Source organism: Daphnia magna, linkage group LG3 (genome assembly GCF_020631705.1).
Source record: "Daphnia magna isolate NIES linkage group LG3, ASM2063170v1.1, whole genome shotgun sequence".
Classification (NCBI taxonomy): domain Eukaryota; kingdom Metazoa; phylum Arthropoda; class Branchiopoda; order Diplostraca; family Daphniidae; genus Daphnia; species Daphnia magna.
The window spans coordinates 11,188,245-11,201,218 of record NC_059184.1 but is presented as its reverse complement, the minus strand read 5'-3'; the positions used below and the strand labels follow the sequence as shown (position 1 = coordinate 11,201,218).

The 12,974-nt window shown below is 33.0% G+C and overlaps 1 long non-coding RNA gene across 1 annotated transcript; it reads left to right on the top strand.

Moving 5' to 3' along the window:
* The first annotated feature begins 8,872 nt into the window (after positions 1-8,872).
* LOC116928404 lies at positions 8,873-10,348 on the top strand. Its single transcript, XR_006644225.1, has 5 exons — positions 8,873-9,146; positions 9,209-9,297; positions 9,352-9,546; positions 9,644-9,711; positions 9,768-10,348. It is a non-coding gene; the product is annotated as an uncharacterized LOC116928404 (long non-coding RNA).
* Positions 10,349-12,974: the final 2,626 nt, after the last annotated feature.

The window sequence follows — 12,974 nt, the reverse complement described above, 5'->3', positions numbered from 1 at the left end:
CCAGTGCATTTACATCACAGGCGTTCGATTGCTGAACACTATGTTGTTCATTTTCTTCATCGTTGTCTGCTACATCACCGTTTTCATTTAATTGTTCATTAATAGCAATCCGTACTCTACATCCTCGTTGTCTCTTACCAACAAAGTCTTTCAGTTCACGCTTACCCATTTTAGCAACAAATGAGATAATCAAAAATAAAATATATTCAGTAGATGTAAGTTAAAACCATAAGAAAGATTAGCTAACCAGAAAACGTGAAGGTATTGCTGACTACACCTGCTTGTTGCCCTTTTTGATGTTTTGGTAATGGTGCTACTGCAATTCCTGTATCGGTAAAGGAAGTTACTTGCTAGGTTATACTGGCTTGTCATGTGCACGGAATACCTTACTTGGTGTAGCAACAAGCTGATTCATCAAAGCACAGCAAAACACCTAGATAGTGTCATAATTATTTAATTAGATAGCTAGCATACTGATAAAAATAATTTGGTGTTTCCATATGCTTCCCGATTACCCTACCCGATAATGACAATAACGAGTAATGGAAAGACTCTTTTTTGTATTGCAAAAATGGTTCTACTTAGCCGGGGGGTAGGGGAATCTACCGACAATACAGTCTACACTTTTTCCATACATTCAATACCTAGAGCAAAAAACAAATGTCTGGACTGACATTAACCAACCCCCCTTATAATGATTTTGCACCAAAACCGCCCTACCTCTCCTTAAAAAGCTAAACTATAAATATTGTCTATCCACAAATGGCTTTTTCAAAATAAATCGGTGTTCACCTTTTTGTGCATGATACTGTACCTTCGATTACAGTAAAAAAGGAGTAGTAGCAACCAAGGAAAGCGTCATATTAACACGACTCCAGTGAGTCTTATTTGGGCTCAGAACAACTTTGAATTACATAATATTTAAAGCCGCGAAAATTCCTGTAATCCACAATAGCATTTCAAATAAAATTTTAAAAGTTTCGTCATCGTGTCTCTAATGAACTTCGATTTCTAGGATTCAACTAAACTTCTTTGGGATCTCTAGTAGGTAATAAACTATTCACTGATTGTGATTGAATTTTTTTTTATGAACTAATTCTCATTTTTACTAATAGGCGTAGAATCTTCTGAACGGGGCATAGGATAATGTAAAGCATCCTCCCTCTCGGGTGAATGACTTTACGGATTAAGACAAATGTATATTAACACGGAACTCGGAGGCGTTTACCCACAATGACGACAGTGTATTACTAGACTAGGCCATAAAATATAAGGGAGACTACACGTATAAGAATACGAGAAACTAAAGGGAAACAAAGTGCAAATGGAGACAACGTAAATTGATCTTACCGTAGTAGCGCGAGCGATACGGGAGAATTTAAAGACGTAAGTGAGACGATGGGAAATACAACTCAGATAGGCACTTACGGAAACAGTTAGGCGGAGAAACACTTGTAAGAGAAAACACTAAGGCAAGTTAGGCGTCAAACTAGTGTTGTTGAAGGCAACTAAACGTTTAGCGAGCTGCTAGTTGTCTGATCTTTCTTAGATTTGTGGGCTCCCCATGAAACCTCGCATTGTGGCGTAATTAATTAATTAATTATTAAGCGCATTGAAACTCATCAAAGTGGCGTGATGCTGTTGACGCGTCGCTATGTCACACGTGCAGCCAATAGGGTCTTTGCATTAAATTTCGATTTGTTTTAAACATGCTTGTTAGAATCACTTTTTCACGCTGATTCTCATGGTATTTTTTATTTTTTTTTTAAATCAACCGAAATGTGTGTATTTTTAGTTAAAAGTTCGAATAAGCTCCTCCCATTTCAAAACGAGCTCTCAGCCATTTTTCATGGGCGGAGCCTAATTTCTGATCAATTTGTAGACGACGCTAATGAAAATAAACAACTTTCTGTGCCATTTTTTTTTACACTCCACTGTGAAGTAACTTTTGTTTGGTTTTTATTAAGTTACACAATGAAACATCGTATTTGTGTTATACCTGGATGTAAAACATCACCAATAAGTGATCCGAATGTTAAATTCATTTCATTCCCTACAAATAAATTGAAGAGAAAATTGTGGTTCGATACTCTGGTTTCATTAAGTTCCAAGATTCCAAAAACAAGAAGAATGCATGTGTGTGAAACACACTTTGAGGTAGTACTATATTCATGTAAGTTAAATTTCAATAGAAATTTACCATGTTTTATTTTCAAGCTTGAAACAGATTTGAAGGATTATGAGAAGTTTAAGAGTGGTGTCGGTTACTTAAAACTTAAAGATGGTGTGGTACCACACTTGAATCTACCAACATGTGAGATATTTCCTTTATCATTATTTACAATCACTACAGTTTGACTAATTGATTAATCTCTTTTGCAACGGAATAGCAACAAGTTGTGAAGTAGACTATGAAGCTATGTATTTCTCAGCTAATAATTCAGACATGGCACTTGAAGGTAACACTGTTCGTTGAAGTACATTGTAACAATCAGTTAATAACTTTATACTTAATACCACAGGCAGAATGTCTGTTGCAAGTATGTCGAGTGGATATCACAGTTTGCAGAGTGAATCTAGAATGTCAACAACCACAGAATTTAACGTTGAGCTGCACCAAATCCTCGGAGGTATATGAAACCTTAATATGTTATTAAACCTGTAAAAACATTAACCTGCCTATGTCTTTGTATAGTTGTAAGTGAACCAAATCAGACTGTGAATGACTGCTATCATCTTGAACCAATAGAATCTCCAACACTTATTTCCAGCACTGAAGAACCGCAGAAAGTTGAGGATTTGTTTGTAAGACATAGATCTGCAAGGTAATATTACTGTTGGAGTATACTTTAACAACTATCCTTCAAAATATATTTACTATTACAGGCAGAATTTCTGTTGACAGCCTTTCTAGTGGATATTACAGTTCGCAGTGTGAATCTAGAATGTCAACAACCACAGAATGTAATATGGCTCTGCACCACATCCTTGGAGGTATAATAAAACTTTATATGTTATTCAACCTGTTTTAACAGTTCTTATGTCTTTGTATAGATGCTTGTGGACACAATCATACTTGTTTTAACAACTACTATTGTAATGAACAAATGGAAACTTCTACACCTTTTGTTGTAAACAAAGAAACACAGACTGATTACAAGCAATTTGTCCAATCACTTTCAATCAAAGAAACTCAAAACGAAACTGTTAGCAAGAAATCACGCGTTCGAAGTAAAGGATTTCAACACAATCTCATTACTTGGGCTCATAAAGATGCAGCGTATTGTCCTTGCTGGAAAATGATGCCACTTTTGGCAAGTAGTCCTGTTCTGAAGTTGAGGAGCTCGCAATCGTCAAAAATTAATCCGTGGGATGTGACAGTACAGGATTTCAACAGTCCATCACCTATCAAGTGTACATCACCACAGCAGTCTTGGCAAATCAGTTCCACCCCATTATCTGCTAAACGAAAACTGATAGATTCACTCGCTATTGAAACGTCGTCTTACGGTAATGTGAGAAAGAAGAGAAAATGTGCAAGATCTCTTTCATATGAAGAAACCTCTTCAAATAAAGGTGATACATCTTCGTGTGGAACATCAAGGCCGAAAGAAGATTCATCTTGGCATCAATCATTCACGTCAAATGACATATCACTACTGCCCTCCCGCCTGTCGTTTGTTCACTGTATGACTGAATTTAAACATAGAAGTCGCCAACGGACAATACAACTCATGAAATCTTATCCAAGAACTTATCTCGGTGTTGATCGCGATTGGATTTCTGTACTTTTCCTCGTTGGCTCTAAGTTTAAGGTAAAAGTAAACCTAACATCATTACATGTTGTATACCTAGTATTAAGAAAATTACGTTTGAATGAATCGTTCATGGTACTTGGGCACGAGTTCGGAATATCCTACAGTCAAGCATCGAGATATTTCACACGGTTTTTGCCCTTGATCTCAAGTAACTTTAGACAACTAATTGTGTGGCCAATTGATGAATCGAATCACCGAGCAATGCCCATTGGCTTTCGTAAATCATTCAAAAAAGTAAGTGGGGTTGGAGATTGGGTTAAAGTCTATTTTACCCGACCAAAGTAACTGTAAGTTAAGTTAAGTTAAGTTAAGTTTAAACATTACTTAACTTTCATTAACTTCAAATATACTGAATTGTACATACCGTATCGTTTTCTATTTATTGTCAAACGTATAAAAGTTGCTTTAGACTGACAATGTTGCCAAACGTATTAGTGAGGCGATGTTGCCGTCATTAAAGTGTAGTATTTACTAAATTGTTCTTTTAACATGAATATAATTATATTGAAGAAGTATGTCAGGTAGCTGTGTGGTAGAGCATTGGATTACTATGGAATATGTCATAGGTTCAAATCTTGCGTTTTCATTAAATTTTAATTTGGTTGACTGAACTAGCTTATATGATGTAAATATTTAAATATTCGACATTCTGCTATGGGTTTTCTATATTGTTTATTGTTGTTTTGTTATATTTAGTACTAAATCTATTTAGTGTATTAAACTGTACTGTACTAGTTTACTATACTTTAGTATACTACACACTATACATTGTAGTATATTTTCTTTATTTTACTTTACTTCACCTTACTTTACTATATTGTTCTATTTGATTGTTTATTGTTGGTTTGTTATATTTAGTAATATATCTATATATAGTATAATAAACTGTACTTTACTATTCTACTATACTTTTGTATACTACACACTATACATTGTAGTAAATATACTTTACTATACTATACTGCATTAAAAAATCTAGTGTTAAATTGAATTTAAATATACAAATGTAGTAAATGAGGTAGCTTAATGGTAAAGCACTGGATTTCTGTGAGAGAGATCTTAGGTTCAAATCTAATATTAGGGTCATTCCACGCCAAAACATCCAGAGCTCGTTGCGACATCTCACGGATTTTGATAATTTTTGGTGGGTGGGTTCTTTATAGTTAGAAAATAAGGTATGCCAAAGGATTTTATCCAAATATTATTCGTTCGGATGATATTTGGGTTCAAAGTTTCGATTTTTTCCAAAAAGTCGAAAATTGGGTATTGAGCGCAATAATTTTTAAAACCGATTTAAACTAAAGAATCAATTTTTTTTATGATTAGAATATAAAAAGGGTATAGAAAACTTAATTTTAAGACCATTGCGACCTTTATCAGAAGTTATTATCCCCCTAACGTCATCAGTTTAAAAAATGAGTTTTTGACAACTTTCATAAGCTTTTTTATGGTCTTAAAATCATTGAAGGTCTATGATTTTTCTACCAAGTATAGTTCATGGTAAAGACATTTGACTGTTAAAAAATAAATAGTTTAGCTTTTATACAAAAAAAGATATTAATCTTTAAAGTTAGGAAAAACCACAATTTTTACGAAAATTGGTCTTTTTCAAAAAATTATATCTCAAAAATTGATATTCTAAAACATATCAAAAAATTAGAAAGGTATTATTTTTTGTTCCAAAGATATTTTTATTTTAGTCGGTGACATTTGAAAGTGATAGAAAATTGATATTCAGGTGGAGATTAGTGACATATACAATTCGAATTCTTTAGAAATCAAATTGTTTTCATCGGATTATATATATATATATATAATCCGATTCTGCTCTATATATTCATATAGAGTTGAGAAATAAGCCCATTTTTTCGTGAAGCAACCATTATAATTATTGTGTATCGGTTTCCCACACCAAGAGTCTTTTTTTTTTCTCAATTATTATTATTATTAGACAAGAAAGAAAAAAAATGTGTGATGTGTTTTTTTTTTATTTTTTGTTTCTTCTTATTCTTCCATTTCGGAGTTATTCTTTATTATATACTTGACTCGTGTCTTTGTTATCATAAATATTGTGTAAGCCAAGTTAAACATTTTGTCATCTCATCTAGGGCTCGGCTCCGTGTCTAATGGGTAGGTATTTGGGCGAATGGGCAGGTCTTCTCGGCAAAAAAATTGGATCCGGTGGGTAACGGTTCCTAAGACTTTGTGCCCACTACCTACCCGGGTACCATGTGGGTAACACAATTTCGAAAACCGTTTCCATTACCCGGGTTCAAAACCCGGTTATCCCCGATTTCCTACCCGATTACCCGAGTTTTCCCCTGAAATCAAGAGACGCCCTTTGAATTTCCCGCCACACAAATTTTTTTTTTGCTACCCTTCCTTTTAATTTAACTTGGGGCTTTGCAAGCCGCCATTTTCCAAGATGGCGGTGGGTATACCCGGTTTGCCCATCGAATCTGCCCAGCCTACCCACTTTGGCAATTAGACTACCCGGATCGCTCATGGGCGACTTTTTTTGGCGACGAACCGCGGGTAAACCGGGTTTTCAAGAACCGGGGCCGAGCCCTAATCTCATCAACTATGATTCTTTTCTGATCTAAATGTCAACATTAGTTGTTGCCAGATATTTAGAATACAAAGTCGAAATAAAATCACTTTCAAATGTCACCGACTAAAATAAAAATATCTTGAGAACAAAAAATAATACCTTTCTAATTTTTTGATATGTTTTAGAAGACATAATGAGCAATAGTATCTATAAGTTTCATATAAAACAAAAATTATCGATTCGAGATATAATTTTTTGAAAAAGACCAATTTTCGTCAAAATTGGGGATTTTTCTAACTTTAAAGATTAATATCTTTTTTTGTATAAAAGCTAAACTATTTATTTTTTAACAGTCAAATGTCTTTACCATGAACAATACTTGGTAGAAAAATCATACACCTACAACGATTTTAAGACCCTCAAAAGGCTTATGAAAGTTGTCAAAAACTAATTTTTTTTAACTGATGACGTTGGGGGGATAATAACTTCTGATAAAGGTCGCAATGGTCTTAAAATTAAGTTTTCTATACCCTTTTTATATTCTAATCATAAAAAAAATTGATTCTTTAATTTAAATCGGTTTTAAAAATTATTGCGCTCAATACCCAATTTTCGACTTTTTTGAAAAAATCGAAACTTTGAACCCAAATATCATCCGAACGAATAATATTTGGGTAAAATCCTTTGGCATACCTCATTTCCTAACTATAAAGAACCCACCCACCAAAAATTATCAAAATCCGTGAGATGGTCGCAACGAGCTCTGGATGTTTTGGCGTGGAATGACCCATTATCATTTTTATCATATATCCATTTTTATTTAAGGTAAGTAAACACATTAATTAAGTAATTGAGTTTTAATTTGATGTTGTATACGTTCATAATAACAGTCTCTTTTCAAGTATGGATAGCAACGGATCTATTTTTCTATCTTCGTCAAGTGGAATTATCAAAAGTAATAGTGAAATGTTGGAAAAGTTTTATTTGAAATGTAAAAAAAAATCTAGTGTTAAAGCGCAAGTTCCTTTTGATAAACTAAGTTGGACATCTTTTACTAACCATGATCTGTTCGGTGCTAACGTCAATGGATTTGTATAGTTACCTGATTGAAATCGGTTTCATTAATAACAGTACGTGTATCTTCTTTTTATCTGAAGTGTTCCAGTCAACTTACATTGGTAACTTTTTACATTACGATATTTGTAACGTTATTTATCTCATTGATTACATATATCATTAGATTCCTTGCACTTCCGCTATTGACGGTTGTCAATTAAAATGCAATAAAAGAATTGCAATTGATAGTAGCAATTTAAAAAAAAAATATGTGGTCAAAAATATACCATAAGAAGATATTCATGGTTCCATAAGTCGCATTTAACTATTCGTGAAATTTTAACTTTAACTTATTATTGGTGGAATGAAATGCCACAGAAATATGTCGAAAATGATTTGGATTTAGGTATGTTTATACTTTTGTAACTATACTTTATTTTACCTTATTATATTATTATTTTATGTTTCAGTATAGTATTAAAAATTTTATTTAATTGTTGATGTTTTGTTTATATTTATTATGATTGTTTAGTGTGATATAGTAAACTTAACTATACTATACTGAAGTATGATACTTATACTATATCATACTCAGAGTTGGGGGGAGCGCGCTCTCGAAAAGAGCGCGCATTTAAGGCAAGTAACAGGTCGGGACATTTTTGCAACCCCCCGGTGGTGTGTTTTTTTAAACGACAGTTGGAAATGTTGGATGTAGGCTGTGTTATATTCTATACCCAAATAAATTAGATAGCTGCCTGTGCACAATGATGTCAATACCGATGGCATATGTGTAGAGGCACTGATTGCGACGCCGTAGATCAGTGTTCGAATCCCGATACGGTATTGCGAAAATTTTTGGTATTGTTATAACATTCTTCATTCGAATTTGCTGGGAATATTAATTACTTCAAAACGAAGGGGTTTATTATTTTTTAAATTATAAAATTTAAAAAAAAAGCACATATTGCTCGATAAAAATTTGTTTTATATATAATCGAGAATTTCTCGTAAGGTAACCACAATTATTCAATACCTCATCTGGCATCGAACACCGATCTCCAGCATCACATTCAGAAACGCTACACCTACGCCATTGACAACGACGTAAATTTTCACAGGCAGCTGAAGCATAAGCTAAATTGTTTCGGTAAGAAACATTACTAAGCTTAAGCCCTAAATTTCCAACTGTCGTTTAAAAAAACACACCACCCTGGGGGTTGCAAAAATGTCCCGACCTGTTACTTGCCTTAAATGCGCGCTCTTTTCGAGAGCGCGCTATGTCTAGATGTCTAGACTTACCCAACCCTGCCCTGACGTGTCCATCACACCATCTACCCTCCCCCTTAAAGAAAAACAAACAAAAAAAACCACTACCTTGCCAATAGGTGGCTTTAAAAAATTAAATCGGCGTTCGGATTTTTGTGCAGGATACTGTACGTGAGCGAAGAGCGCGAGCGCTAGCGAGAGCACGCTCACTTTTTTTTTTGCGAGCGAGAGCTGAGCTACGCTCACTTTTCAGCACTGAGCGGAAAGCTCTGAGCGTGCTCTCAAATCAGTAAGCTACTCCCAACTCTGGGTGGGGTTGAAAGAATATCAGGAAAATGCTTCCTCGTTGCTGTCCCAGATAGATCTCCTGATACCCTACTGGATATAATCAAAGAATGGATATTGCCTGGATCTATAATAATATCGGATTGCTGGAAAGCATATGATAAGATAGAGTAATTAATCATTTTTTTTTTTTCATTTTAACCATTTCTGTTTTAAAAATTATTTTACGTAGGGAACATAATGAATATATCCATTTAAAAGTTAACCATAGTTTACATTTTAAAGATCCCGAAACTGGAGCGCATACTAATCAAATAGAGGGTAAATCACCTTAGTATATAATATTATTATTTTACTTAACTGCTTTTGTGTTAGGATTGTGAAATTTAGCAAAAAAAAAGTCTTCCGAACACAAATACGAGTAAAAAATTGTTTGCGGGTAATTTAGCATCTTTTATGTTGCGCACGAAATGGAAGGGCAAAGATGGTTTTAAATTATTCATGCAATATGCGGCAAAACTATATTCTGAACATTCTGTTAGAGAAGAAACTGACGCAAAGCAAATGAAGGTAAGGTACTTTACATTACTTTACTTTATATTATTTTACTTATTTTTTAAAAAAATTTCATTAATTTCTTATAATTCATCTATTGGGATAAAAATAGGATTTGGAATAGGAGTTTCATCTACTATCCATGTAGAATCGAAAAGATTTGGTGAATCAATTGTGAAGGTAAATTCAGCTTGCTATAATTTAATGGTGCTAAACTTAAAAATTTTGTATCGTAGAATAATTTAGTACCTCATTTTTTGCTGGGGTGGAATAAAGTGGATGATGTGATGGTATTTCAGTTGATACATTAGTTATTTCTGTACAGTTTACTATTGTGTTTGCTATCAGTTCCTTCAATTAGTTTAGATCAGTTTTAGAGTTAATGAATGTTTAAATAATACAATAGTTATATTTACACCGGTTAGATTAGAAACAAAAAGATTTGGTGAATAAATTATGAAGGTACATTCAGCTTGTTATAATTTAATGGTGCTAAACTTAAAAATTTTCTATTGTAGAATAATTGAGTACCTCATTTTTTGCTGGTGTGGAATACAGTGGATGATGTGATGGTATTTCAGTTGATACATTAGTTGGTATTTCAGTTGATACATTAGTTATTTCTGTACAGTGTAATATTGTGTTTGCTATCTGTTCCTTAAATTAGTTTAGATAATATTTATTGTTTATGAATGTTAAAATAATACAATAGTTATATTTACATCGGTAAGATTAGAATCGAAAAGATTTGGTGAATCAATTGTGAAGGTAAATTCAGCTTGCTATAATTTAATGATGTTAAATTTTAAAATTTTGTATCGTAGAATAGTTTAGTACCTCATTTTTTGTTGGGGTGGAATAAAGTGGATGATGTGATGGTATTTCAGTTGATACATTAGTTATTTCTGTACAGTTTACTTTTGTGTTTGCTATGAATTCCTTCAATTAGTTTAGATTAATTTTACAGTTAATGAATGTTATTAACACTAGTTATATTTACATCGTTCAATATAAATAGTTTCTCCATAGTGGTTTTGAGATCAAAAATAGATGTATTTGGTAGATTTTTGCCTAAAGCTAATATAATTTTCTATAATTCAAATTGCAAATAAAAATATTTAAGTAAAAATTGATTTGGTTTTAAGAAAAGTTACCGTTTGTAGTTTTTCCATTTCTTCTTCTACGTACTTTAGTTTAGAATTTGATTGTTCCAGAGATAAATTTAAGTTTTCATTTTCATTTTGTAATTTGCCTTCATGGTTTTTCAATATTTTGGACCAGTGAATTTTTTTTTAGTCATTTTTTAAAACGATTAATAGATGAAAACTATCAATGTTGCGAAATTGTTGTATTTTATGATATATATGTTGGCATGGTCATTAGGGTTCGGCCCCGATTACACACCGAACTACCCGAAAAATGGCCGTTTGGTTTCAACTCGGGTAGCTACTTTTCAAGCGGTTGGGAACGGTTCCGCGGGGCGCAGGGCAGATCCCAAATAGTCATAGACCCCTGGTTCATAATTATGGCTATTTTATTGTTATAAATTTGTATTCATTTATGTTTCTCATATAAGAGAAAGTAAAATATTTATTTATTTAATTTTTTTCCCATATTATTTAAGAACTGGCCTAAGTTCTTCAAGATGGCCTGGCGCATTAGTTTCGGTGTGGTACCTTTGAGGTCCTTCCATGTTTGTGTAATGTAAACTTATCAAAATATAAATATGTGAATTAATGATATTGATCAAAATCTTAATTTTTTTTTACTACCGACTATTTCTTCTATTATTTTAGGTTCCATGGGTTCCCACTCTACCGTACCAGTTTTTCCACCTTTACCAGATTTCTTGTGTGCTAAATTGTGATTTTCATATTACATTTTTATTAGTTGATATTTTTATACATATATATGTATTACTTTTAAGATATTCCTCAGTAAATGATGATGTCCTCAATTCACTGAGGAATCTATATAATGTATATCCCGAATTTTTCAATGTATCTAATGTCCAATCTTCTGGTTTAATGTTTTTTACTTTTGTCTCCAGAAGAGTTTTAATTTCAGCTGGTATTTTAAATGGTGCTTCGTTAGGAATTTTCTAAACAAACAAAATTATTATATGTATTTTATGAAATGTAAATTGTTATAAAGTTGTGTAATAAGTTAATATATATTTTAATCGTGCAGTGTATAGTTTTAATTTAATGTATATAGTTTATAGATAGTTGATATAAAGAATTGTTTACATGTTATCTACTTCTTAGAACTTAAAAATAATTAGTGTATAGTATTTAACCCTCGGAGTTTTTGTTTTTTATATAGATTTACCTTTAAGACATTGTTAACCATATTCATGTCTTGCTCGTCCTCTAAATCCTCATTGTGTTGTTCTACTGTTTCAACTATCACATTGTTGTTAATCTCTATATCAGAAATTATAATATTATCTATTTGTAGTTGTCGTTCTTTTCATTCTTTTATTTCTATAATATCCAAAATAAAAAGGTTTTTCAGGTCTTTGAATTACTACGCTTATCAAGAGAAGCTGTTATTCCATCAAGTAAATTGAATCCATAATAGCGACCGTGATTAACTGGAATCGTATTCACTTTTCGAAGGGTTCCTAAAAAGGTTTTGTAAGTCTTTGGCAAATAGGAAAAACAAGTTTCAGTTCGCAACATCATCAACAATTTGTCGACTCTAGCCCTTGACACATTTGTTTCAACTGCTCAATTTGAAAGACGCCTTCGGAATTATTGCCTGCGCTCTTTTCACTTAAATCGTCACCTACTTCAAAATAATCCCAATCAATATTCCTTTCTTGATCGTTTCGCTCAAAGATTCGACATCACTTGCGTCTACATCTAATCCGTCATAATCAAAAGTATCATCGAAAAAAATGTACATCAGATGCAAGACTGTCTGCCTCAATAGAACTAAAATCACCAAGTTCAGACTGAATCTCCTCCATTACATGGTGATCGACAAAATGTTCAGGATCGTTAGCCACATTTTCTACTATGCGCAAATCAACATTTTCCAGTGCATTTACATCACAGGCGTTCGATTGCTGAACACTATGTTGTTCATTTTCTTCATCGTTGTCTGCTACATCACCGTTTTCATTTAATTGTTCATTAATAGCAATCCGTACTCTACATCCTCGTTGTCTCTTACCAACAAAGTCTTTCAGTTCACGCTTACCCATTTTAGCAACAAATGAGATAATGAAAAATAAAATGAATTCAGTAGTTGTAAGTTAAAACCATAAGAAAGATTAGCTAACCAAAAAACGTTAAGGTATTGCTGACTACACCTGCTTGTTGCCCTTTTTGATGTTTTGGTAATGGTGCTACTGCAATTTCTGTATCGGTAAAGGAAGTTACTTGCTAGGTTATACTGGCTTGTCATGTGCCAAAAAATACCTTACTTGGTGTAGC